Source organism: Suncus etruscus, chromosome 3 (genome assembly GCF_024139225.1).
Source record: "Suncus etruscus isolate mSunEtr1 chromosome 3, mSunEtr1.pri.cur, whole genome shotgun sequence".
Lineage (NCBI taxonomy): Eukaryota > Metazoa > Chordata > Mammalia > Eulipotyphla > Soricidae > Suncus > Suncus etruscus.
The window spans coordinates 86,509,593-86,537,112 of NC_064850.1; the positions used below are offsets into that span (position 1 = coordinate 86,509,593).

A 27,520-nucleotide genomic window follows, 5' to 3' on the forward strand; every position below is an offset into this window, starting at 1 on the left:
GCATCATTCATGACATTAGATCCTAGATATCATGCTATCATTAACCCTCCCAACAGGGATCAAAGTCATAATATAGAAAGTTTTTGGACTTGAACTTGGCTGATCTGAAGTTGATCTTCAGCCCTACGTACAGTAATCTAAGCACCACCAGGAGTAATCCTTAAGCACAAAGCCAGGAATAGGTCTGGAATACTGCCAAGTATGGCCCCCAAAACAACTACAATAATATAATAATCATCTACCCAGCATAAGATATTATCATGGTCAAAATATAAACTTCAGCTAGATAGTTATCATTAAAGTTAAAGAATGAGGAAATTGAAGTCTGAGAACACTCTAAATTCTCAAATTCATATTATTTTGTAATTTCCATAGTACTTAGCTTACTTAGCTTCAAGAAACAGAAAGTGGCCTTTTTAAAAAGGAAGTAAATGAGAGCATAAAAACCGGCTATCCTTTGCAAAAGCTGGCTCCCTGTGTGTGACACCAGGCGGGGAAAATCCGCGAAAGTACACCGGCCCAGTGGGGCTCAGCTGTGAAAGACTGTGAGTGTGACCTGTCTATGTCTGTCTACTGTCCTCTTGCGTGAAACTCTTGCGAGTGGGGCAAAAAGAGCCTCCAGAAACCTCGCTCGCCCAGACGCCATTTTCAGGGAGGGACTTCAGAGCATAAAAGCCGGCTATCCTTTGCAAAAGCTGGCTCCCTGTGTGTGACACCAGGCGGGGAAAATCCGCGAAAGTACACCGGCCCAGTGGGGCTCAGCTGTGAAAGACTGTGAGTGTGACCTGTCTATGTCTGTCTACTGTCCTCTTGCGTGAAACTCTTGCGAGTGGGGCAAAAAGAGCCTCCAGAAACCTCGCTCGCCCAGACGCCATTTTCAGGGAGGGACTTCAGAGCATAAAAACCGGCTATCCTTTGCAAAAGCTGGCTCCCTGTGTGTGACACCAGGCGGGGAAAATCCGCGAAAGTACACCGGCCCAGTGGGGCTCAGCTGTGAAAGACTGTGAGTGTGACCTGTCTATGTCTGTCTACTGTCCTCTTGCGTGAAACTCTTGCGAGTGGGGCAAAAAGAGCCTCCAGAAACCTCGCTCGCCCAGACGCCATTTTCAGGGAGGGACTTCAGAGCATAAAAACCGGCTATCCTTTGCAAAAGCTGGCTCCCTGTGTGTGACACCAGGCGGGGAAAATCCGCGAAAGTACACCGGCCCAGTGGGGCTCAGCTGTGAAAGACTGTGAGTGTGACCTGTCTATGTCTGTCTACTGTCCTCTTGCGTGAAACTCTTGCGAGTGGGGCAAAAAGAGGCTCAGAGGAGCACGGCCGCTCCGCTTCGCTACGCGGCCGTGCACTCTTTCTAAGGAAAGAACTCCATTGCAACAAGAAGGAAAAATCACACTAAGAACGGCGCTATATCACAGAAGCAAACATTTCTCTCTGGACTGTCTTCTCTGTTACATGCTCGGGCCTAAGATTTGACCCAGTGTGAGGCTTCATCCACGGAGGACTCCCCTCCCTTAGAGGCAAGTCAGCCCATCCAGAAAGGGAGGAGCCAGAGGAGTGTGCTGCCTACATCATATAGACAATGAATACCACTACAACACGTAGAAAAACCCACAATACAAATGTGACAATGGGGAAACAGCGCAGGCCAGCATCAGACATAGAGAATGAAGATGACAATTCTGAGGACCAGATAATGACTGAACAACTAATCAACCTCTCAGATAAGGACTTTAGACTAGCAATATGGAAGGTGCTCAACAGACTCCAAGAAACCATGGATCGAGTTGAACAGAACACTAATAAGAACCAAGAAAATATGAAGGCAGAAATGACAAAACTCCAAACTGAAATAACATGTCAACTAACAGGCCTGAAAAACTCAGTAAACGAAGTGAATGACAAAATGGATAAGCTCTGGGACAGGGTATCAGAAGCTGAGAATAGACTTGGTGCTGTGGAAGATGAGATACATAACAATTCCATACAGCAGGAGAGATTGGACAAAAAACTTAAAGCAAATGAGCAGACAATGGAAAAATTAGTCAAAGAATGGGAACAGACGAAAATAGAAGTCTATGATAAGATCAACAGAAACAACTTAAGAATCATTGGAGTCCCAGAGACCCAGGAAGAAAATTTCCAGGAAGAATCAATGGTCAAGAACATCATTAAAGAGAAACTTCCAGAGCTAAAGAATATATGTGATCAAATCCTGCATGCCCGAAGAGTACCAACCAAAAGAGACCCCAGAAAAACCACCCCAAGACACATCCTAGTCACAATGACAAATCCCACAGATAGAGACAGAATTCTGAAAACAGCAAGATCAAAAGGGGAAATCATGTTCAAGCAAGCTTCCCTGAGATTTACAGCAGACCTGTCACCAGAAACGCTCAATGCCAGAAAGCAGTGGTGGGATATTGTGACAAGACTGAATGAAATGAATGCTTCACCCAGAATACTATACCCAGCAAAACTCACTTTCCGGTTTGATGGAAGAATACATGGTTTCACAGACAAAAAACAGCTCAGAAACTTCACAGACACAAAACCAGTCTTAAGAGAAAAACTGAAAGACCTAATCTAAGACAAGACTACCCAAAAGACACACCAAATTTTGAAATAAAGATGGCGTTAAATCCCAGGACAATTCTTTCTCTCAACGTCAATGGACTAAATGCACCAGTTAAGAGACACAGAGTGGCTAAATGGATCAAAAAACTCAATCCAACCTTCTGCTGCCTACAAGAAACGCACCTGAATAGTCAGAACAAACATAGACTCAAAATAAAAGGCTGGAGAAAAGTTATCCAAGCAAACAACACCCATAAAAAAGCTGGAGTGGCCATACTAATATCAGATAATGCAAACTTTATACTCAGGAAGGTTGTAAGGGACAAAGACGGACATTTTATATTAATCAAGGGGTACGTAGAGCAGGAAGAATTCACTCTCCTAAACATATATGCACCGAATGAGGGGCCAGCAAAATATTTAATACAACTGCTGACAAATCTGAAAAATAATATCAACAACAACACAATAATTGTGGGGGACCTAAACACGGCTTTGTCAACACTGGACAGGTCAACCAGACTGAAACCCAACAAGAATATACTAGACCTGAGGAGAGAAATGGAAGAAAGAGGCCTAGTGGATATATATAGGACACTCCATCCCCAGAAACCTGGATACACATTCTTCTCCAATGTACATGGGACATTCTCCAGGATAGACTACATGCTGGCACATAAAACATACCTCCATAAGATCAAGAGGATAGAAATTTTGCAGACTACCTTCGCTGACCACAAGGCTCTGAAATTATTTGTGAACTCCAAAGGGACTCAGAAGAAACACTTTAACACCTGGAAGTTAAACAGCCTCATGCTCAATAACCAGTGGGTCCGAGATGAAATCAAGGAGGAAATAAAAAGGTTCCTGGAAACAAATGACAATAAAGACACAAACTCTCAGAACTTATGGGACACAGCAAAAGCAGTACTGAGAGGAAAATTTATAGCTTTGCAAGCACACATCAGGAAGGAAGAAGGAGCTTACCTGAGTAGCTTAATGACACAGCTAATAGAACTAGAAAATGCTCAACAAAAGGACCCAAGAACAGGAAGACAGAAGGAAATAACAAAGCTGAGAGCAGAAATCAACGAAGTGGAAACTCAAAAAACAATCCGAAAGATCAACGAAAGCAGAAGTTGGTTCTTTGAAAAAATAAACAAGATTGATAGACCACTGGCAAACCTAACAAAGAAAGAGAGAGAGAGAAACTTGATAACTCGTATCAGGAATGAAAAAGGAGAGATCACTACTGATATGACAGAGATTCAAAGGGTAATCAGAAACTACTTTGAAAAACTCTACGCCACTAAAAATGAGAACCTGGAAGAAATGGATAAATTCTTGGACTCTTATAATCTTCCACGGTTGAAGGAAGAGGATGTAGCATATCTAAACACCCCCATCACCATTGATGAAATTAAAACAGTAATCAAATGTCTGCCGAAAAACAAAAGCCCAGGTCCAGATGGATTCACTAATGAATTCTATCAAACTTTCCAAGAGGAACTACTGCCAATCTTGGCAAGACTCTTTCATGAAATTGAACAAACAGAAACACTTCCAAATAGCTTTTATGAAGCCAACATCACCTTGATACCTAAACCAGACAGAGACGCTACCAAAAAAGAAAATTACAGACCAATATCACTGATGAATGCAGATGCAAAGATCCTCAACAAAATCCTGGCAAATAGGATTCAATGCCTCATTAAGAAGATCATCCACTACGATCAAGTAGGTTTCATCCCAGGAATGCAAGGCTGGTTTAACATCCGTAAATCTATCAACATAATACACAACATCAATAACAAGAAAAATAAAAACCACATGATCATATCAATAGATGCAGAGAAAGCATTTGATAAGGTCCAACACCCATTCTTGATCAAAACTCTCAGCAAGATGGGAATGGAGGGAACCTTTCTCAATATAGTGAAGGCCATCTACCACAAGCCAGTGGCAAATATTATCCTCAATGGAGAAAAACTGAAAGCCTTCCCTCTAAATTCTGGCACAAGACAAGGCTGTCCTCTCTCACCACTCCTATTCAACATAGCACTGGAAGTACTTGCTATAGCGATTAGGCAAGAAAAGGATATCAAGGGAATCCAGATAGGAAAGGAAGAAGTCAAGCTCTCACTGTTTGCAGATGACATGATACTCTACTTAGAAAACCCTAAAGACTCTATCAAAAAGCTTCTAGAAACAATAGACTCATATAGCAAGGTGGCAGGCTACAAAATTAACACACAAAAATCAATGGCCTTTCTATACACCAACAGTAATAAAGAAGAAATGGACATTAAGAAAACAACCCCATTCACAATAGTACCACACAAACTCAAATATCTTGGAATCAACTTGACTAAATATGTGAAGGACCTATACAAAGAAAACTATAAAACTCTGCTCCAAGAAATAAGAGAGGACACACGGAAATGGAAACACATACCCTGCTCATGGATTGGCAGGATTAACATCATCAAAATGTCAATACTCCCCAAGGCATTATACAGATTTAATGCCATCCCTCTAAAGATACCCATGACATTCTTCAAAGAAGTGGATCAGACACTTTTGAAATTCATTTGGAACAATAAACACCCTCGAATAGCTAAAGCAATCATTGGGAAAAAGAATATGGGAGGAATTACTTTTCCCAACTTTAAACTGTACTACAAAGCAACAGTTATCAAAACAGCATGGTATTGGAATAAGGATAGGTCCTCAGATCAGTGGAATAGGCTTGAATACTCAGAAAATGTTCCCCAGAGATACAACCATCTAATTTTTGATAAAGGAGCAGGAAATCCTAAATGGAGCAGGGAAAGCCTCTTCAACAAGTGGTGTTGGCACAATTGGATAGCCACTTGCAAAAAATTAAACTTAGACCCCCAGCTAACATCATGTACAAAGGTAAAATCCAAATGGATTAAAGACCTCGATATCAGCCCCAAAACCATAAGATATATAGAACAGCACATAGGCAAAACACTCCAGGACATTACAGGCATCTTCAAGGAGGAAACTGCACTCTCCAAGCAAGTGAAAGCAGAGATTAACAGATGGGAATATATTAAGCTGAGAAGCTTCTGCACCTCAAAGGAAACAGTGCCCAGGATACAAGAGCCACCCACTGAGTGGGAGAAACTATTCACCCAATACCCATCAGATAAGGGGCTAATCTCCAAAATATACAAGGCACTGACAGAACTTTACAAGAAAAAAACATCTAACCCCATCAAAAAATGGGGAGAAGAAATGAACAGACACTTTGACAAAGAAGAAATACGCATGGCCAAAAGACACATGAAAAAATGTTCCACATCACTAATCATCAGGGAGATGCAAATCAAAACAACGATGAGATACCACCTCACACCCCAGAGAATGGCACACATCACAAAGAATGAGAATAAACAGTGTTGGCGGGGATGTGGAGAGAAAGGAACTCTTATCCACTGCTGGTGGGAATGCTGTCTAGTTCAACCTTTATGGAAAGCGATATGGAGATTCCTCCAAAAACTGGAAATCGAGCTCCCATACGATCCAGCTATACCACTCCTAGGAATATACCCTAGGAACACAAAAATACAATACAAAAACCCCTTCCTTACACCTATATTCATTGCAGCTCTATTTACCATAGCAAGACTCTGGAAACAACCAAGATGCCCTTCAACAGATGAATGGCTAAAGAAACTGTGGTACATATACACAATGGAATATTATGCAGCTGTCAGGAGAGATGAAGTCATGAAATTTTCCTATACATGGATGTACATGGAATCTATTATGCTGAGTGAAATAAGTCAGAGAGAGAGAGAAAAACGCAGAATGGTCTCACTCATCTATGGGTTTTAAGAAAAATGAAAAACACCCTTGTAATAATAATTTTCAGACACAAAAGAGAAAAGAGCTGGAAGTTCCAGCTCACCTCAGGAAGCTCACCACAAAGAGTGATGAGTTTAGTTAGAGAAATAACTACATTTTGAACTGTCCTAATATTGAGAATGTATGAGGGAAATGTAGAGCCTGTTTAGGGTACAGGCGGGGGTTGGGTGGGGAGGAGGGTGATTTGGGACTTGGGTGATGGGAATGTTGCACTGGTGATGGGTGGTGTTCCTTTTATGACTGAAACCCAAACACAATCATGTATGTAATCAAGGTGTTTAAATAAAAAAAAAATTAAAAAAAAAAAAAAAAAAGGAAGTAAATTATTTTTCTATGATAAGAGATCTGAAAAGTTTTAGTGACTTTCTCTTAATGTAACACATGCATGGTTTATATTATCAGCTTAAAACATTATAACAATATAACAAAATCCAGTAGTGTACATACATTGTCTTTACCAACTTAAATCACACATAGACTATAAAAAATACTAAAAGAAAAAAAAACAACTTAAGAAGATGTATAGTGAGTAGGGTCTTGCATGTGGCTGACCCATTTAATCCCTAGCAACTCATCTGACAGAAGGAATCCCTGAACACAGAGACAGGTGAAAGCTCTGAGAACAGCTGGTATAACCCAAAAACCAAGAAAAAGAAAAAAAGAAAGAAATGAACCCAACCAAAACAGGAGAGCTAAATAAAAATTGTTCGAAGACTGGAAGATAAAATTACACATATTTCGTTGTTATATTGTTCACATCTTTTTTTTTTGCTTTGTTTTGGGGCCACACCTGGTGATGCTCAGGGATTACTCCTGGTTATGTGCTCAGAAATTGCTCCTGACTTAGGGGACCATATGGGATGCCAGGGATTGAACCCAGGTCCATTCTGGGTCGTCTTCATGCAAGGTTTGCCCACCTAAATCCCATATTGTTCCCTGGGCACCACCAGGAATGATTTCTGAGTGCAAAGCCAAGAGAAACCCCTGAGCATCATTTGGGTATGCCCTCCCCTCAAAAAAAAAAAGGACTCAACTGTCTTATCTTCTACTTCAACCCTCATTTGGTCCCCAGTGTTGCTTGGGGGCTCTATCTAAAGCCTTCTGCATGCCCCACATGTACAGTACCAACTTACCCATCTTTGTGGTCCTCCAAATTTCTTAATATCCTAAGGAAAGAAGAATATATGTACTTATTGTATATAGATTATATTATGTATACATATTGCTCCATTTGAGTTACACAAAGCTTTTTTAAAAGATAACATTTTATTACTTCTATTTCAAATTATGAGATTGAGGTATGGAGAAATTAAGAGACTTGTCCAAAGTCACACAGCTAGTATATACCAAAATTCAAATTGTAATCTTCTAATTGTTCATGTGTTACCCATATTTGTAAACAAGAGAGAGAAGAACTAACCTGTGAAATTAATAGCATGTGTGAGGTGCCAGAGAGATAATACAATGGATTGAGAGTTTCTTTTGCACGCTGCTGACCCAGGTTTGATCATATCAAACCTTTGGCATATCATATGGCATAACATATGGTTTGGCATATCTTATGGTTTCCAGGGTCACCCATGAGCTCTCTGGGTGTGCCCAAAAACAAAACAAAAAAGTTTATGAGACCTCAAAGCAGCAGGCCGATGAATTACAGTCTCATTGAGAAGGAGGAGGAGGAGGAAGAGAAAGAGGAGAAAGTGGAAGTGGATGGGGAAGAGGAGGAGGAATAGGAGGAGGAGCAAGAGGAAGAGGAGAAGGAGGAAAAGGAGAGGAGGAGCAGGAGGAGGAAGAGGAAAGGAGGAAGAAGAGGAGGAACAGGAAGAAGAGAAGGAAGAGCAGGAGGAAGAGGGAGAGGAGGAGGAGGAGCAAGAGGAGGAGGAAGGGGAGGAGGAGGAATAAGACCCAGAAACAAAAAACAGCTACTGAAGAGGGGTTGTTCCTAGTAAAACTGCTGCTTTGTAAAAACACCTCCCCACAAGGAATATCGTGCTTCTGTTCATTGCATACTCGATTTGTGCACCCTCATTCTGTGTGCACCTCACAGATAGAGAACCAAAGTCTGCCAAGAGAGTGACATTCTGCCAGACCCTGATATTACAAGACATGGTCAACTGTTTTACAATCTCCTTAAAAGCCCCCAGGGCTTTTGAGTAAGAATCTAACTCATCCCACCAAACTGCCTGAATTAAGCATCTAATTCATTCTGCTGAGAGTGTTTCAGAAGGAAACCAGCTATTCCAACCATCTCCTGCCAGCATACCCCAAACTGAATCACTTCATTCTGTAAAAATGTGGTTCAAACATACTATCCAGGAAGTGTCAGTCTTCTTTCTGTTACCCACACCCTGGACTAATGGCCCACCAAAAAAAAAAAAATTTATTGATTGCAGCAGCCACTAAGGTCACGCCTGCAGGAAAAACAAGTCCAATGTCTCATACTGGTGAGAAATAAGTTCTACCCTACAAAATACAAAACAAGTTACATTTTTCTATTGTGACACATTTCCTTCAAGCTGCTTAGAGACATGCCATGGATGCTGGCAAACCTCCTACCCGCCCCCTACAGCCAGCATGATTATACTTGATATGTCTATGCCTTGCGCCCTGGGATAAGGGAGAGTAAAAGGGCTTTATGGGGACAATGACTTAGAGAAGGTATAAAAGGAAAGTAAAACTGTTTGCTAAACATAAAAATAAAGCAGGCACACACAGATGTGCATGCATAAAGAAGCAAACTTTTACATATGTAATTAGACTTTAATGGTCTATCCTGGCTAATTATCAAGGCAAATATTCTCATTCATCATTTTGGGTACTTGCCCACCAACTTTTTAAACATCTTTTCTATATAAGTAATATGAATTCCATTCTGGATTTTCGTCTCCTTCCCCTCTTCCTCTCTCTGTGCTTGTTATTTATACTAATTTCCAATGTTGTGGGACAGCCTCCACTGAGGTCTTACACTTGCACATTGTGTCCATGCTGTTCTACTTAATTTTTTTTAATTAAGGGCAATTGCAGAAAAACAAGCTAAAGACACAGTGGCCCTCACATGTGTCAGGAGGAAGAGCATAACATGTAAAAAAGGAAGCTTATTTAATCTTTTAAGAGGAACAATGTTTTGATCTTTTGTATCATCCTTTGAATGTGTTTTCAGTACTAGTGGAAAGTGCTTACAAGTAAAATGGCTCAACAGCCCCACTTACAGGAAGTGCCACAGAAGCACAACCCAAGATTGGCTAGTTAAAGGAGCCCCAAGTCACATGAGGGGCAATAAAAACATTGAGCACTCTTAGTCTCTACAGAAGGACTGTGCCAAGAAGCCAATGCAACTAGACTGTCATGGAACACACACTCTCCAAACAAATTTTCTTGGGGGTCACACCCAGCAGCGCTCATTTACACCTGGTTCTCTGCTCAGAAATCGCTTATGGCAGGCATGGAGGACCATATGGGATGCCAGGATTCGAACCACCATTGGTCCTGGATCTGCCTCCTGTGAGGCAAACGCCCAACCACTGCGTTATCTCTTAGGCCCCTCCAACCAAATTTTGAGGAAAAGCGCTAATAACCAACTCTGCGGAAATTTAAGGAATGATTCTCAGTCAAGGCAATTGACTTTCTGAAAAGGCTCCTGGTACCTAGAAAGATAAATAAGGGAATCCTGCATCATATCTGATTTTTTTTAAATGTCAGTAATGGAACTATGCATTCTTTTGATGTGGAAAGGGTGCACAGAGAGCAACTTTATTTCTCTAGGACATTTAAAAGATTCATCTTCAGTGTGAGAAAAAACTGCTTTTAAATAAGTGTCCATATCATATCTGATGTTTACAATTTTTCTATTTCTTCCTTTGTAATCGACTCCTCCCAAACTCAAATAAATCCAGATTTTATGAATTGCTGCTTCTAAATTCTAAGCACTTCCTTTTAGAGCCTGCAGAACTAAAAGAATTATAGACCCAAGATACTTTATCTTTAGGGATCATGAACAAAGTCACTCCCTCTGTTCCTTTTCACATGCAACAACAAAGCCATCAGACTTCTGTCTTCCCCTAGGTTTCTTCTTAGATAAAGTAAAATAAATATCAGAACACTGTCTTCAGATAGTTAAAGTTGAGAACAGTGGCCTTAGGATGTTTTTTCTAGGCCAGAGAGTTAATACAGGGGTTAGAGTGCTGCCTTGCTTGTTTTTGTTTGGGGGCCATACTCGCAAGTGGCTCTCAAGGAATCAAGGGATCAGTTTCAGAGATTTTTCTCTAGTAATTCAATGCAAGGCCCTAGGAGGACATCTGCTAGGACATGTAAAGCCACGTCCAGCAAAGCTCTGGGTCCTGTGTATTCTTATATGACACACTTTCTCAAATTTAAATAATGTACACCAAAATGTTAAGCTTTAAGAGACTATAATAACTGCATAATCCAGTCACTGGATAGATGTAGACATGGAAGCTCCATGTCATACATTAAAGTATTTGGCCCCAAAATTTGAAGAAATAAAGGTGGGGCAGAGAGATAGCACAATGTTAGGGCATTTGCCTTCACGCAGCCAATCCATGATGGATGGTGATTTGAATAGCGGCATCCCATAGGATCCCCCCATGCCTTCCAGGAGCGATTTCTGAGTGCAGAGCCAGGAGTAACCCTTGAGCACTGCCAGGTGTGACCCCAAAACAAACAACCCCACACACACACAAACAAAAATAAAAATTTGAAAAAAAAGAAATAGGGCTGGTGAGAGAGCATGGAGGTAAGATGTTTTCCTTTCATGCAGAAGGAGGGTGGTTCAAATCCCGGCATCCCATATGATCCCCTGTGCCTGCCAGTGGGTATTTCTGAGCATAGAGCCAGGAGTAACCCCAGAGCACTTCCAGGTGTGACCCAAAAATCAAAAAAAAAAGAAGAAAAGAAAAAGAAAGAAAGAAAGAAAGAAAGACAGACAGAAAAGAAAGAAAGAAAGAAAGAAAGAAAGAAAGAAAGAAAGAAAGAAAGAAAGAAAGAAAGAAAGAAAGAAAGAAAGAAAGAAAGAAAGAAAGAAAGAAAGAAAGAAAGAAAGAAAGAAAGAAAGAAAGAAAGAAAGAAAAGGGAAGGAAGGAAGGAAGGAAGGAAGGAAGGAAGGAAGGAAGGAAGGAAGGAAGGAAGGAAGGAAGGAAGGAAGGAAGGAAGGAAGGAAAGAAGGAAGGAAGGAAGGAAGGAAGATCAATTAGTAATTCCCACTCATGGTCAAGGGCAGAAGTCCAGGGCTCTGCAAGGTAATGTTGAATTATCTGTACCTCATTCAAGAATCTTGGGCAAGCCTTATTCTTAGTCAGTGTTGTCAATCTCAAATTAATATATGATACCCTTTTCATTAACAATACTATAAACCAGTCTAAAAATAAAAAAGGAAGAGAGAAGAAAGAGAAAGAAGAGGAGGAAGAAGGAAGAGAAGAAATATGTCAAAAAAGAAAATGAGAGACTGGGAGAAGAAATGAGGATTGCATGAGAGAAAGAAGGGGATGAAGAGGATGATGAAGAGAAAGAGGAAGAGGAGAGGAAGAGGAGAAGAAGAAAAAGAGGAGGTGATAGAGAAAAAGGAAATAGAAAAGGAGGCAGAGGATAATAAAAAGGAGGAGGAGAAAAGGGAGGACAAGGCAAAGAAGGGGAGAAGGAGGAGGAGAGGAGAAGGGAAGTAGGAGAGAAAGAGGAGATGGATAAGAATAGAGCAAAAGAGAAGGAAAAGAGAAGGGAAGAAAGAGAAGAGAAGAAAAAGGAGAGAAGGGAAGAAGAGAAGAAAAAAGATGGAAAAGGAGGAAGAGAAGGAGGAGGAGGAAAATAGAAGATAATGATGGCAGTGAAGAAGATGAAGAAGAAGAAGAAGAAGAAGAAGAGGAGGAGGAGGAGGAGGAGGGAAGGAGAAGAGAAGAAAAGAAGAAAAGGGGATAAGAAAAGGAAAAGGAGGAAAGGAGAAGAGGAAGAGAAGGAGGAAAGGAGAAAAAGAAAGAAGGAAAAGGTAATGAAGAAGTGGAGGGGGTAAGAAAAGGAGGAGGGAAGTAGAGGAGGAGGAAAGGAGAAGAGGAGAAAGGGAAATGGAGAAAAAGAGAAAGAGGAGGAGGAAGAGGAGGAGGAGGAGAAGAAGAAGAAGAAGAAGGGAGGGAGGGAGGGAGGGAGGGAAGGAGAAGAGGAAGAGGAGAAGGGGAAGAAGAAGGAGGAGAGGGAGGAGGAGGAGGTCGCCATAGAGGCAGGTAGAGGAAAGAGCAGAGGAGAGGACAAAAGGAAACCTTAGACATTTGTGGCCAGAAATGTGCATTGGAGATGGATATTACATATTGTATGATTAGTAATGAACTTAATAATGAATAACTTTATAACTATGTATCTCAGGGTGATTTAAGAATTTATTTATTAAAAGAAATCTCTTTTTTAGGCTTGGTGAGCTCCATCCAGAGAATATGTGATAAAGCCTTCTGTGTCGCCCTAAACAGAGACCACTTAATAAGAAAAGAGCTTGGCTAGGGAGCCCATCCTCTCCCAAGACCCAGTGAGCAAACCTGTCCATGAGAAAGTGAGAAGACTTTCAGTTCCTTCTGATTTCATCTGTCTGTGAATGAATTCCCATGTTAGGACAACTCTTCTACCTGTTTCTTAACAAAACTGTATGCTTTCTTTTTTCATATTTTAAGGAGAAGCATTAAAACTAAAAGGTACAGAATTACTTATGTATGACCTCTTCTATATTTTGTAGACATTTATGATTTATTTCTCTCTCTATCTCTCCCTTGCCCAAGATAATTTAGTGGAAAATGAAACTCAAGAACAACTCTTGAGTTGGAGCAAGAGCACAGCAAATAGAGCATTGGCCTTGCATTTGATTTCCAGCATCCTGAGTATAGAGCACCACCCACTTATTCCCCCCCCAAAAAAACAAAACTTAATCAAACAAAAAAACAAAAAAACAAAAAAAAAGAATTGTCGGGCCCGGAGAGATAGCACAGCGGCATTTGCCTTGCAAGCAGCCGATCCAGGACCAAAGGTGGTTGGTTCGAATCCCGGTGTCCCATATGGTCCCCTGTGCCTGCCAGGAGCTATTTCTGAGCAGACAGCCAGGAGTAACCCCTGAGCATCGCCGGGTGTGGCCCAAAAACCAAAAAAAAAAAGAAAAAAAGAATTGTCACCAGAGTGCCTAAAAGAAAAAAATAAAAAGAATGGGGAAGTGTTGTCATCTGTAGAATTATATACAGCTTTTTGTTAATTAAAACTAATAAAAATTAAAATCACCTTTTCTGAGTTAATTAACACAAGAACCCTTAATTAATATTAAGTACCCTTAATAAAATTTTCAGAGAAAGCAGCAGAGATCTAGGAGCTTGGCTGGCTCAGTAAGATCCAATGGGCTGCTGAACCCTCCTGGATGAAATGCACTTTCTCCCGTGATTCTGTCTGGTTTCTTGTGGGATGCCCTTGCTGCCAACCTGTCCATTTTAGCCCGAACATGAACACAATTCATTCCTTAAACGGTAGTAGATTCTGGGATTAGCAACCCCCATAGAATCATGTCCCTGTGTAGACTCAAAAACAGAGACTCCAAACAGTGAGTGAGGTAAGAAGTTTCCAGGATGCTGGGTGAATAATGAAATTTTGTAAATAACTGGGTAAATAATGAAACTGGATAAATAACAATCATGAAGAGGTGGTACAGATATACAATTCAATACTACAGAGTGATGAGGAAAAATTTCTTAAATGTTTTTAGGTCTTTTATATTTAAACTCTTTTTCAAAGACTGCCCCATTTTAGAATTCTAGCCTGCAAACAGAAACCCCTGCCAGAAGAGCGGGGAGCCACAGAGACAGTCAGAAAGAGGCCACAGACAGTTAGCTAAGATAAGCAAGCTCTGCTCTCACAGCTCCCAAGGACAGCAAGCCTGGTGCTCTGGGGACTGAGAAGCATGGTTCTGGAATCCCAGAGTCCAAGAGCCAGCACTCAGTACTTCCTCTCCTGGAGAGTTCTCTATCCCCTGTGCCTGATGGGGCACCAGGTGATAACACCAGCCACAGAGAGCCAGGCTGTTCCTGTGATTGGTGGAAAAGTGGGGGCAGGGAGGTGGGGGGACAGAGGAAACACCTTGTTAGCCTACAGACCAGTCACAGCCAGGCCCACCTTCCTGGGCTGAGTACATGAGTGCAGTGAGGCTCTCAGCCTGCCTGTGGAGGTTGTAGCTGTGAATCTTGACCTCGAAGGGCATGAGGGAGGGCCAGATGCTCTCATTGCTAAATGCAAAGTGCTGAGCACTGGCACCAGGCACCTGATACTCTGCCAGCGGATATTGCTATGCCTGTGGAAGGACAGCATGGTAGCTGAATCTGTCTCCACACTGGTACTCCTGTGCCAAGGGCTGTGGGACAAGAGTGTGGTATGAGCAAGACTGTTAAGGTTTTCGTCCTCTGCCCATGAAGCCTGCCTGGCGCAGACCAGGCCCCCGTGGGTCTCCCAGAGCACTGGGGTCAGGCGGCAAAGGTCTTGATGGTGCAGGAGTCGGGCTGAGCCCTCTCACGTGCTGCCCGGTGAACAAGGGGTTAGATAAAGCTCAGGGGTCAGGATGTGCCCTGCCTCCCCAGAACTGGGTCTCCTGTTTGGCTCTGTCCCTGCAACTCCTCCTCCAGTTGATTATCAGCTAACCCGGAGCTCCACCACCTCAGCTGAGTCCTGAGGGGCCAATGGGGGGCTGTGAGGACCAAGAAAAGAGACAAGGCTCCTAAAGGAACAGAGAGGGTCACAGCCTGCACCTGCATCTGCAGAGAAGGCAGGACAGTCGCCCCTTGTACAGCCCGTGGCTGTTCTCTATCCCTCCAAGATGCATTAGGAGTTCAGAGTCGAGCTGACCTGTGCACAAATTCTGATCTGCAACTTACTAGCTGTATATCCTGGCAAGTTACTCAACCTCTCTTATCTCTGATGAGCACCCTAATGTGTGTCTCCAAGTTTGTAAGGAGAATGACATGAAGCAAGAGAGAGGCCAAGCATAAAATATGTCATAGATATCCCATAAATGATCATTAACTTCGGGCTGATTTAAATGAACTAGTGAGGTCAATTCTAACCACTCTCACTGAAGAGGACACCATTCAGGACTGAAATTAGTGCAGAGCATTTCTTTGGGGTGGTACGGCAGAGTTAATTTTCTGATTATCTCTGTATATAAACAGGCTACATTAAAACACGCACATAGACTGCTAAGTTAAGGTATAGACAGCCAGTCTATGTTGTTCTCTTTGGACTCAATAATGGGTCAGCTATGAAGAAGAAAGCAGAGAAAAAGCAAAGTGCTACATGAAAGCAGGTTAAGAGTTATGCCCTGGGGCACAGTATCCTAAACTGGTGACTGAGAGTTCAGTATCGGGATTGGCACAAAGGGACAGCAGGGACCACATCTGCCTAACAAACTAGACTCATGGCCATGCCCCCAAAAGGAATAAGCCCACACACAGGGGAATGATTTCTCAAGTCACCACCTGAGGCTTCCAGAACAGAACCAGCCTGGCTTAAACCAGTGGCCCCCAAGTTAATGGCCCTACACTTACAAAGCTCCTGCAGAGACCTCCATGGCAGGGAGGAAGACTCTTCCAGTTTCTTAGGGAAGACACTATGAAATGAACTATGGTAAAACAGCACAAATCCCCACCATTAGATGTGAATACGATGACCCAATCAGTACTAACCCCCTATATAATCTGTCTGAAATGAACTCAGAGGAGAAATGCTTAGGTTGTTCAATGTGTGCAAGGCAACAAGGAAAAGTACTACCAAAATAAAATACAAAAGAATGTGAGAAAAAATGAGAAAATATATACTAACATGTCAGAACTAAAAAACTTAATAGATGAAATGAAAATTTCACTGGAAGATTTGACTGGAGTAACAGCTGCTAAAGACCAAGTCAATGAGCATGAAGATAAAGTGCAGAAAACCACCAGATTTTAAAAAAAAAAAAAAAACAAAGATGGAAAAAGCCTCAAAATAAATGAACAAATGACATGACAACTTTGGGATGAATTCAAGAGAAACAGCATAAGAAAATCTGGGTCCCAGCATTGTCCTCTATTTTGGCAGGATCTAAAAGGCAACATCTGTCACTGACTGCTTGGTCCAAACACGAACAAATTCATGAGGTCCCTGCTCAAAGAAAGTGGGTGAATAAAGTTGGCGAAGTGGGATCAAAAGTTCAGACACTCAGAAGTGAGGTTCCATCTTGTCTGTTTATTCTTATCTTCTCTCTTTCTTGGATGGAGAGGAACATTTATACAAGGTTACTTGGTTATACTTGCAGACATAACTATTTTTCCAAGTTAAAAAAAAGCACAAGGCAAATTGTTCAGGGCAAAATATATGTTTATATGTATATGTGTATATAGTTTGTGGGCCACACCTGGCGGTGCTCAGGGGTTACTCCTGGCTATCTGCCAGGAAAGAGTTCCTGGCAGGCACAGGAAACCATATGGGATGCTGGATTTGAACTGACCTCGTGCAGTTTCAAACACCTGCGCTGCTTTTGCTATCTGAAGTTTCAGCCAGCAAGATCAGTTTTTTTTTTAGCCAATTAAAATATTTTATTTTTTTTAATTTAAACACCTTGATTACATACATGATTGTGTATGTCATGTAAAGAACACCACCAATCAACAGTGCAACATTCCCATCACCAATGTCCCAAGTCTCCCTCCTCCCCACACGACCCCCGCCTGTACTCTCAACAGGCTCTCCATTTCCCTCATACATTCTCATTATTAGGACAGTTCAAAATGTAGTTATTTCCCTAACTAAACGCATCACTCTTTGTGGTGAGCTTCCTGAGGTGAGCTGGAACTTCCAGCTCTTTTCTCTTTTGTGTCTGAAATTTATTATTGCAAGAATGTCTTTCATTTTTCTTAAAACCCATAGATGAGTGAGACCATTCTGCGTTTTTTTCTCTCTCTCTCTCTGACTTATTTCACTCAGCATAATAGATTCCGTGTACATCCATGTATAGGAAAATTTCATGACTTCATCTCTCCTGACAGCTGCATAAAATTCCATTGTGTATATGTACCACAGTTTCTTTAGCCATTCGTCTGTTGAAGGGCATCTTGGTTGTTTCCAGAGTCTTGCTATGGTAAATAGTGCTGCAATGAATATAGGTGTAAGGAAGGGGGTTTTGTATTGTATTTTGGTGTTCCTAAGGTATATTCCTAGGAGTGGTAAAGCTGGATCATATGTGAGCTCGATTTCCAGTTTTTGGAGGAATCTCCATATCGCTTTCCATAAAGTTTGACCTAGATTGCATTCCCACCAGCAGTGGATAAGAGTTCTTTCTCTCCACATCCCCTCCAACACTGTTTATTCTTATTCTTTGTGAAGTGTGCCATTCTCTGTGGTGTGAGGTGGTATCTCATCGTTGTTTTGATTTGCATCTCCCTGATGATTAGTGATATGGAGCATTTTTTCATGTGTCTTTTGGCCATTTGTATTTCTTCTTTGTCCAAGTGTCTGTTCATTTCTTCTCCCCATTTTTTGATGGGATTAGATGTTTTTTCTTGTAAAGTTCTGTCAGTATCTTGTATATTTTGGAGATCAGCCCCTTATCTGATGGGTATTGGGTGAATAGTTTTTCCCACTCAGTGGGGGGCTCTTGTATCCTGGGCACTATTTCCTTTGAGGTGCAGAAGCTTCTCAGCTTAATATATTCCCACACGTTAATTTCTGCTTTCACTTGCTTGGAGAGTGCAGTTTCCTCCTTGAAGATGCCTGTAATGTCCTGGAGTGTTTTGCCCATGTGCTGTTCTATATATCTTATGGTTTTGGGGCTGATATCGAGGTCTTTAATCCATTTGGATTTTACCTTCGTATGTGATGTTAGCTGGGGGTCTAAGTTCAATTTTTTGCAAGTGACTATCCAATTGTGCCAACACCACTTGTTGAAGAGGCTTTCCCTGCTCCATTTAGGATTTCCTGCTCCTTTATCAAAAATTAGGTGATTGTATGTCTGGGGAACATTTTCTGAGTATTCAAGCCTATTCCACTGATCTGAGGGCCTGTCCTTATTCCAATACCATGCTGTTTTGATAACTATTGCTTTGTAGTACAGTTTAAATTTGGGGAAAGTAATTCCTCCCATTTTCTTTTTCCCAATGATTGCTTTAGCTATTCGAGGGTGTTTATTGTTCCAAATTAATTTCAAAAGTGACTGATCCACTTCTTTGAAGAATGTCATGGGTATCTTTAGAGGGATCGCATTAAATCTGTATAATGCCTTGGGGAGTATTGCCATTTTGATTATGTTAATCCTGCCAATCCATGAGCAGGATATGCGTTTCCATTTCCGTGTGTCCTCTCTTATTTCTTGGAGCAGAGTTTTATAGTTTTCTTTGTATAGGTCCTTCACATATTTAGTCAAGTTGATTCCAAGATATTCGAGTTTGTGTGGCACTATTGTGAATGGGGTTGTTTTCTTAATGTCCATTTCTTCCTTATTACTATTGGTGTATAGAAAGGCCATTGATTTTTGTGAGTTAATTTTGTAGCCTACCACTTTGCTATATGAGTCTATTGTTTCTAGAAGCTTTCTGGTAGAGTCTTTAGAGTTTTCTAAGTAGAATATTATGTCATCTGCAAACAGTGAGAGCTTGACTTCTTCCTTTCCTATCTGGATTCCCTTGATATTTTTTTCTTGCCTAATCGCTATAACAACTACATCCAGTGCTATGTTGAATAGGAGTAGTGAGAGAGAACAGCCTTGTCTTATGCCAGAATTTAGAGGAAAGGCTTTTAGTTTTTCTCCATTGAGGATAATATTTGCCACTGTCTTGTGGTAGATGGCCTTAACTATATTGAGAAAGGTTCCTTCCATTCCCATCTTGCTGAGAGTTTTGATCAAGAATGGGTGTTGGACCTTATCAAATGCTTTCTCTGCATCTATTGATATGATCATGTGGTTTTTATTTTTCTTGTTATTGATGTTGTGTATTATGTTGATAGATTTATGGATGTTAAACCATCCTTGCATTCCTGGGATGAAACCTACTTGATCGTAGTGGATGATCTTCTTAATGAGGCATTGAATCCTATTTGCCAGGATTTTGTTGAGGATCTTTGCATCTGCATTCATCAGCGATATTGGTCTGTAATTTTCTTCTTTTGTAGCATCTCTGTCTGGTTTAGGTATCAAGGTGATTTTGGCTTCATAAAAGCTGTTTGGAAGTGTTTCCGTTTGTTTAATTTCATGAAAGAGTCTTGCCAGGATTGGTAGTAGTTCCTCTTGGAAAGTTTGAAAGAATTCATTAGTGAATCCATCTGGGCCTGGGCTTTTGTTTTTCGGCAGACATTTGATTACCGTTTTAATTTCATCAATGGTGATGGGGGTGTTTAGATATGCTACATCCTCTTCCTTCAACCGTGGAAGATTATAAGAGTCCAAGAATTTATCCATTTCTTCCAGGTTCTCATTTTTAATGGCGTAGAGTTTCCCAAAGTAGTTTCCGATTACCCTTTGAATCTCTGTCATATCAGTAGTGATCTCTCCTTTTTCATTCCTAATACGACTTATCAAGTTTCTCTCTCTCTCTCTTTCTTTGTTAGGTTTGCCAGTGGTCTATCAATCTTGTTTATTTTTTCAAAGAACCAACTTCTGCTTTCGTTGCTCTGTCAGATTGATTTTTGGGTTTCCACTTCATTAATTTCTGCTCTCAGCTTTGTTATTTCCTTCTGTTTTCCTATTTTTGGGTCCTTTTGTTGAGCACTTTCTAGGTCTATTAGCTGTGTCATTAAGCTACTCAGGTAAGCTCCTTTTCCTTCCTGATGTGTGCTTGCAAAGCTATAAATTTTCCCCTCAGTACTCCTTTTGCTATGTCCCATAAGTTCTGATAGTTTGTGTCTTTATTGTCATTTGTTTCCAGGAACCTTTTGATTTCCTCCTTGATTTCATCTCGGACCCACCGGTTATTGAGTATGAGGCTGTTTAACTTCCAGGTGTTAAAGTTTTTCTTCTGAGTCCCTTTGAAATTCACAAATAATTTCAGAGCCTTGTGGTCAGCGAAGGTAGTCTGCAAAATTTCTATTCTCTTGATATTATAGAGGTATGTTTTGTGTGCCAGCATGTAGTCTATCCTGGAGAATGTCCCATGTACATTGGAGAAGAATGTGTATCCAGGTTTCTGGGGATGGAGTGTCCTATATATATCCACTAGGCCTCTTTCTTCCATTTCTCTCCTCAGGTCTAGTATATTCTTGTTGGGTTTCAGTCTGGTTGACCTATCCAGTGTTTACAAAGCCGTGTTAATATCCTCCACAATTATTGTGTTGTTATTGTTATTATTTTTCAGATTTGTCAACAGGTGTATTAAATATTTTGCTGGCCCCTCATTCGGTGCATATATGTTTAGGAGAGTTATTTCTTCCTGCTCTAAATACCTCTTGATTAATATAAAATGTCCATCTTTGTTCCTTACAATCTTCCTGATTATAAAGTTTGCATTATCTGATATTATTATGGCCACACCAGCTTTTTTATGGGTGTTGTTTGCTTGGATAATTTTTCTCCAGCCTCTGATTTTGAGTCTATGTTTGTTCTGACTATTCGGGTGCGTTTCTTGTAGGCAGCACAAGGTTGGATTGAGTTTTTTGATCCATTTAGCCACTCTATATCTCTTAACTGGTGCCTTTAGTCCATTGACGTTGAGAGAAAGAATTTTCCTGGGATTTAATGCCATCTTTATATCAAAATTTGGTGTGTCTTTTGGTTAGTCTTGTCTTAAATTAGGTCTTTCAGTTTTTCTCTTAAGACTGCTTTTGAGTCTGTAAAGTTTATGAGCTGATTTTTGTCTGTGAAACCATGTATTCTTCTGTCAAACTGGAAAGTGAGTTTTGCTGGGTACAGTATTCTAGGTGAAGCATTCATTTCATTCAGTCTTGTCACAATATCTAACCACTGCTTTCTGGCATTGAGTGTTTCTGGTAAAAGGTCTGCTGTAAAAATTGAGGATGCTTGCTTGAGCATAATTTCCCCTTTTGATCTTACTGTTTTCAGAATTCTGTCTCTATCTGTGGGATTTGTCATTGTAACTAGGATGTGTCTGAAGGTGGTTTTTCTGGGGTCTCTTTTGGTTGGCACTCTTCGAGCATGCAGGATTTGATCACATATATTCTTTAGCTCTGGAAGTTTCTCTTTAATGATGTTCTTGACCGTTGATTCTTCCTGAAAATTTTCTTCTTGGGTCTCTGGGACTCCAATGATTCTTAAGTTGTTTCTGTTGATCTTATCATAGACTTCTATTTTCATCTGTTCCCATTCTTTGACTAATTTTTCCATTGTCTGTTCATTTGCTTTAAGTTTTTTGTCCAATCTCTCCTGCTGTATGGAATTGTTATGTATCTCATCTTCCACAGCACCAAGTCTATTCTCAGCTTCTGATACCCTGTCCCAGAGCTTATCCATTTTGTCATTCACTTCGTTAACTGACTTTTTCAGGCCTGTTAGTTGACATGTTATTTCAGTTTGGAGTTTTGTGATTTCTGTCTTCGTATTTTCTTGGTTTTTATTAGTGTTCTGTTCAACTCAATCCATGATTTCTTTGAGTTCGTTGAGGATCTTCCATATTGCTAGTCTAAAATCCTTATCTGAGAGGTTGATTAGTTGGTTGGTCATTATCTGGTCATCAGAATTGTCATCTTCATTCTCTATGTCTGATGCTGGCCTGAGTTGTTTCCCCATTGTCACACTTGTATTGTGGGTTTTTCTATGTGTTGTGGTGGTATTCATTGGCTATATGATGCAGGCAGCATACTCCTCTGGCTCCGCCCTTTCTGGATGGCCGACTTGCCTCTAAGGGAGGGGAGTCCTCCATGGATGAAGCCTCACACAGGATCAAATCTTAGGCCCGAGCACGCAACAGAGAAGACAGTCTGGAGAGAAATGCTTGCTTCTGTGATCCAGCACAGTTCTTAGTGTGATTTATTCTTCTTGTTGCGATGGTGTTCTTTTCTTAGAAAGAGTGCACGGCTGCATAGCAAAGCAGAGGCAAAGTGCTCTGCTGGAGCCTCTTTTCGGCCCACTCCCAAGAGGTTCACGCAAGAGGGCAGTAGACAGACACACACAGGCAGAACTCACAGTTTTTCACAGTCGGGCCTCACTGGGCAGGCGCAGTTTCGTGGATTTTCCCATCCTGACGTCACAAACAGGGGACCTGGCTTCTGCAAAGCATAGCTGGTTTTCATGTTATGGAGTCCCGCCCTGGATTTGGCCTCTGGGAGAGCGAGTTTTCTGGAGCCTCTTTTCGGCCCACTCCCAAGAGGTTCACGCAAGAGGGCAGTAGACAAACACACACAGGCAGCACTCACAGTTTTTCACAGTCGGGCCCCACAGGGCAGGCGTAGTTTTATGCAAGATCAGTTTTTAAAGTTTTTTTTAATTCTTTTGGCCTTGTTCCAGTTCATGCATTCTGAACTGGGGCCTGAAATGTTAGCCTTTGATATGACTTCACTTAGGCTAACAGCAAAACTAGATTTGAGAGTGGTTCATATTCTGTAAGACTAAATAAAGAATACTTGAATCTGCACAAATGTCTTAACAAATTTAAAGATATTAAGATATAAAGAGAGGCTCAAGAAAAGTCCTTAGGATATTAGTTGAAGTTACGTCTCAAATAATTTTTAGGCTACACCCCTTTTTTCTTCAGTGCCTACTATATAGATGTTCAAGGTCTTTCAGCTCCCCTAAGACCCTCCATTTTGTGAGTACAGGCTGCTTTTTCAAATGCTCCCCCTTGCGGGGTACAAGCTACTTTTTTGAAAAGGCCCTCCCTTAAAGGCACAGGCAGCTAGGGCTTCTCAAACCTGGTGCCCTCTTTAGGTCTCAGGGTCAGAGTTTACACAGGGTTCAATGTAGTAAACACTGAGTCAGGTGTCTTGATGGAGGCAGGGGAGAAGTGGCTTGAATCATCCCTCTGTGTGAATCATCCCTCTGTGTCCTCTGGGTGTACCTGCCACATTCCATGCACTCACAGCCTTTTTAGGGACAATGGGAATTCAGAGGCTCTGCCTTGGAGAGTGGCAGGTATAGTGCATTCCTGCGCCAGCCCAGTTTTGTTTCTGCCCAGTGAGTCCTGACCATCCTCCTAGATCCAGTGCACCTTCTCAGGCTCTGTGAGGCTCTGCAGTTGGCGCCCTTGGCTGTCCTGACTCTCCAAGTGCCAAACACTCCTCCACATGGCCTGTCTCCAGGTCCAGCTGGGTGGCTCACACTTACTTTACTGGTGAGGACAGGCTCCACTTCCCCTCGGGAAGTGTGTACTTGGCAACGGGGCTATGGTTGTCGAAGCCACGGCTCCAGCTGAGCTGCACAGTGGTGGCTCTGATGTTCCTCACTGACAGCCCCCCCCCCCCCAGGGGCCCTGGAGGACCTGCAGGAAGAAGTGGGAGCCTAAGGTGGAACTGGGCTGCTTCAAAAAGGGGTCAGAGGCTGCAGTACTAAACTGGGACAGCAGAGGGCAGAGCAAGCACAGTCAAGAGGGAAGTAGGAGGAGGGACAGTGATGGATGTGTCTGGGCCTGGGTGTTTGGGGGAGCAAAAGGAGGCCAGAGGCCCAAGGTGCTTTAGTCGATTTCCCTGGAGTTCAGATTGCCCAGCAGGAGGTTTCCAATGCTTCTAGCCTCAGAAAAGTTCTCCTATCTCAGGCTGTGTTCCGGACTGAATTTTTGAACTTTGGCTTGAGAAGACTATTCTGTGCTGTGGGGTATGGGTGTGGATAGGTGAGGCCAGTATAGGCAGGTGCATCTTGGATCAGGAAGGTGGCCTCCTTGGACACACCACGTCTAGGCTGTGTCTTTATACTTCCTGCCATGGCACAGCTGCCCATTCAGGGACTCAGATACCCTCCAGTCTTCTTCTGTGGATCAGAAGAGGGGATCTAGCTGAGGGCAGCCCTGGGGCTGTTCCCTGACCCGCCCTGGCCCCTAAGTGCCCCCTAAATCTTCTGAACTTAACTGCCCATCTAGTCACGCCCCACCCAGTGGCATGAAGCCCCACACTGCCTAGTGGAGATAAGTCAGGGGACAGGCCTGAGGGTTCCTGGGCTCCCGGCCCCGGACAGAGCTGCAGGACATGCAGTGCCCCTAAAAAGAGCAGTCGCCAAGGAAAAGCAGTGGCAGTGGTGGGCCTCAGCGAGGGGATGGCCTGGGGTCCCAGACTTGGGACAGGATAGCAGAACATGTGGACCTATCCAGGAAGGATTGAGAAGGGGCTGTGGGGCCTCAGGCTTACTGCACTGGGCTGGTGGGAGCAGCTCCCAGTTTATCAACGTCAAAGATGAAGCCATCCAGGGCAAAGGGGAAGGTGAGGTCTATGATGGGTCATGAGAGTCATGGCACTGCATGGTCAGGTTAGTGCCCATGTTGATGTTGGCATGCAGTGGGCCAGTGTGATCTTGGTGGCATCTGTATTGAAAAAAAGATCTGTGGTGAGTGAGGGGAGGGGAAACACGTATCAGGCTGGTCCATAAATAGGCAAGAGCCCAGGGCCAAAGGGATGGCAAAAGATGCCAAGCCTTGCTCCTTAACTTGTCAGCATGAGAGAGAGAGAGAGAGAGAGAGAAAAGAGAGAGAGGAGAGAGAGAGATAGGAGAGAGAGAGTGATAGAGAAAACTAGAGGGAGATAGAGACCCAGGGGTGTTGACTGTGGATAGTGGCAGACCCCAGGGTGCCCTCCAGACCAGACAAGGAGGAGCATGGGAGCAAGAACGGTGCCCAGCAGACCTTCCAAGCCTCAAACAACCAGGATGCTGAGCTCTTGACTTTGCCCATGAACTTCTCCACAAAGAAGGTCTTTAATCGGACCAATGGATGATACTGATCACCAATGTGCCCTCCAGGGTGACAGTCACTCTGCCCAGGACAGAGGGAATATGTCACTGGAGTCATGGGAAGGGCACATTGGAGGAGGGAGTGGAAGAAGAAGCAAGCAGAGGGAGGGAAGAGAGAGGGGGAATGGTAGAGGGATAAAGATCAATAGGAAGAAGAGGAAGTGTTCTCTGGGGGGAGTGGAAACTTGAGAATCCCTGGGAGGATGGGGAGGGACAGTGTTGCAGAGAGTGGGAGGAAGTGAAGGTGTCCTCTTGGGAGGAGATGGGTTGTTCCTGGGGTAAGAAACCTACCTGGGAAGGAGGGGGATGATAGGGCTCTTGGGTAGGAGGGGGAGTTGTTGAGTAGAGGGAGGAGTGTTCCTGCAGAGGAGGCAAAGTGTTTTAGGGATGAGGCTAGTTTTACTGGGGACTAGGGGCTGAAGGAGTCTTCCTGCAAAGGAGGAGGAATCTTCCTAAGGAGGAGGGGGAGTGTTCCTGAGAAGGGTGTCATCCTGGACAGAAGTCTCACCTGCTGTTATGGCCAAGAACCTCAATGCCTTTGCTCCAGAGCACTATGGCCTTCTGAGCTGCCTGGTGCTGGCAGGGGCTGGTGACCTCTCCACCCCGAGTTGCAGGGATCACGAGCCTTATGGGATTCAGCCTGAAACCAGGGGCCTATGCTGGAAGGAAAGGGGGTACCTCAGTCTCGCACAAAACCTTCAGTAGCCACTACCCTGTGAAGATACCACTTGACTGTGTCCCTTGGACCTCTGTGGTTGGCTGGTGGCAACCCCCGAATCCTGCCAGATGCAGCCCCTGTGGTGCCACCAGCAGCTTTCCAGACAACAGAGGCTCCTTGGCTGCAGGCTCCTCTTTCCAGACTCTTTCCCACTCTAGCCAAGAGTGCTAAATTTATTATTTTATCTTATTTCCTGGCCCTACCTGTTGATGCTCAGTTCTCTTGCCATGGGCTCAGGGGACCAGTAGGAGGTGCTGGGGTTGCACTTGGTTCTCCAGTAACACAGCAGTAGCCAGAGTACTCTGGAAATCATGACCAGAACTGTGATTGCACAGGAGGCCCCATGGTCCTCCCTGCCTGAGCCCTCAGTCTTCTGCCCTACCACCGCCCACGCAGGGTACCTGGTGATTTCTGTCTTAGACCCTTGGGCATTTGTTTGGAATCCCCAAGACCTACCCTGCCAGGGCCCAAATCAGATACACCTCAGTTTGAAGAGTCAGAGATTCCCTGACAGCCCGTCCTGTGGGTGCAGCTGTGGGTCCCTTAGAGAATAGGAAACGGTCTCTTCGTGTGCCAAGACACACGATAAATTGGGTGCCGGGTCACTACTATGTGATGGGCAACCCTTGAAGCTTTCACCTTCCTTCTTATTTCACCCTCACCACCAGCTGGGCGAGGCCATGCAGTTGACAGGGAAAATCAAGAATCTTGGCCCCAGAGATAATACAGGGGTTAAGGTCCTAGGCTTACCTCAATTCCATCCTGAGCATCACATATGGTCGCCCAAGCACTGTCAGGAGTGACCTGAGCACAAGCCAGGAGTTATGACTGAACACCTCGGGTGAGGACCCCAAGGTCCCCTCCACAACCAAGAAAGAGTCACAGAGCTCAGTAACTAGTCACTGGCCCTATGACCATGGGTCATAGGTCTGTGTTAGAGTCTAATCTATTTGTTTGGGTTTCCGGGACTTTTGCTGCCTCTTCCCACAGCAGCCAACTGAGCCACTGCTGTCCTAGAAGTAGCTGCAGAACCTGCCTGGACCCTCAGCGCCCTAGGTCCTTCCTCAAGCGCTGCAGTTTGCTCAGAAGCTGTGCATAAACTCAGGGGACTGTCGGTGTGTGAGAGAGTGCGTGTGCACGTGAGATGTGCGTAGACGTGTGTGAGCATGTTTGTGCACCTGTCTCCAGGGGTAAATGGATACATGGCTGAGTGTATGGTTCATGTGTGCGTGCATATGTGAGCCTACAGGGCAGAGCCTTCCAGTTCTCCTTGCACAGAGCCTGCCCCAGGCCTCTTACCCTGAAGGCCGCTCTGTGCTCCCTTAGACGGTGCTGTGTTTATTCTCCGCAAGGCACTGGACATGCGGAGTCCGGCAGCTTCAGCTTGGAGAACCGCCGGTCGCAGCCTGCAGTTCCACCCGCGTCTGTGCACAAGAGCTAGCAAGGCAGGGCAGAGACCTAG

The 27,520-nt window shown here is 43.2% G+C and overlaps 1 long non-coding RNA gene and 1 other non-coding gene across 2 annotated transcripts in view; one reads left to right on the plus strand and one right to left on the minus strand.

Moving 5' to 3' along the window:
* The window catches only part of LOC126004580 (uncharacterized), a 122,643-nt gene that overhangs the window by 74,148 nt on the left and 20,975 nt on the right, over positions 1-27,520 (plus strand). The gene's annotated exons all lie outside the window — the stretch shown is intronic.
* LOC126005046 (small Cajal body-specific RNA 24) lies at positions 10,163-10,291 on the minus strand. Its single transcript, XR_007494229.1, has one exon. It is a non-coding gene; the product is annotated as a small Cajal body-specific RNA 24 (non-coding RNA).